The following is a 1,103-nucleotide window of genomic DNA, read 5'->3' as shown; positions in this document are numbered from 1 at the left end:
AATGTGTTTATTTGCATACCTATTTATTAATCTCCCATCACTGTTATTCTAACTTCGTTAACCCTCACTCCCATACAGAATGGAAGCAATATTTTTTTTACACAATTTAATCAAGAAAAAATAGAAAAACTAAATATTATATCACATTCATCTGATTTCTTTACCTACCAGCAATACAATTCATGTATCATTATACTTTTGATATTTATCTTGTACGGTAAAATTACTTTTATAATAACAACACTCACACTACATATAAAACTTCCCCTTAAAAAAATTTACAGTACCTACCTTGATTTAGGCTTATCATACCTAATCATAAAAGATTTAAGGATAAACAATATATACCTGCCTTGTCGCCTCTACAATTCGCCAGTAATAAACGTCAACTGATATTTTTAACACTATCAGCAAATCTTTGTTTTCTTTTCTTAGTTCCATCTGGTCCTAATAACACGAACGTCAACTACACTACTTATAATATATTAGTCACTATTGGCCTTGATAACACCAGCATCATTTACTGTATATTGCCGATAACGCAATCTGTATATCAATCACTTCCTCTTGATTTATCTTGGTCTCGATAACTAAAATCACCTATACGGCCTATAACTCCGTCTCTATATCATTCACTCGTTGATTCAAATTGGTCCTGATAACACCAGCGCCATATCAATCACTTCCTCTCGACTCATTTTGGTCCTGATAGCACGGGCATCATCGACACTACTGAGTCCCATATCTGCATCAATTACTTCCTCCTGATTTACCTAGGTCCTTGATGACGCTATCATCATTTGTACTGCTTATATCTACACTATCTACACTGCCTGTAACTCAGCCATACCTCCTTTTTTATTCATATTGGTCCCGATAACGATCATTTCTCCACCAACGAAAGTTCTTCCGAATCTCTTTCATTACCGAACGTCCTTCGTCCTCCTCCCCCAGTTCTCTCTAGCCGTGGCCCTGGTGGCGATGGTGTGCCTCCTGGTGTCTCCCAGCCGGGCCACTCCTGAAGCCGCGGCAGACCCTCTGGCCAACCCCTCCCCCGTGGCCGACCCTGAGCCCTTCTTCTTCTGGAAGTTCAGGCCCAGGTA

Source organism: Penaeus monodon, chromosome 29, assembly GCF_015228065.2.
Source record: "Penaeus monodon isolate SGIC_2016 chromosome 29, NSTDA_Pmon_1, whole genome shotgun sequence".
In the NCBI taxonomy this organism is placed as follows: domain Eukaryota; kingdom Metazoa; phylum Arthropoda; class Malacostraca; order Decapoda; family Penaeidae; genus Penaeus; species Penaeus monodon.
Note: the sequence above shows the minus strand (reverse complement) of the source record.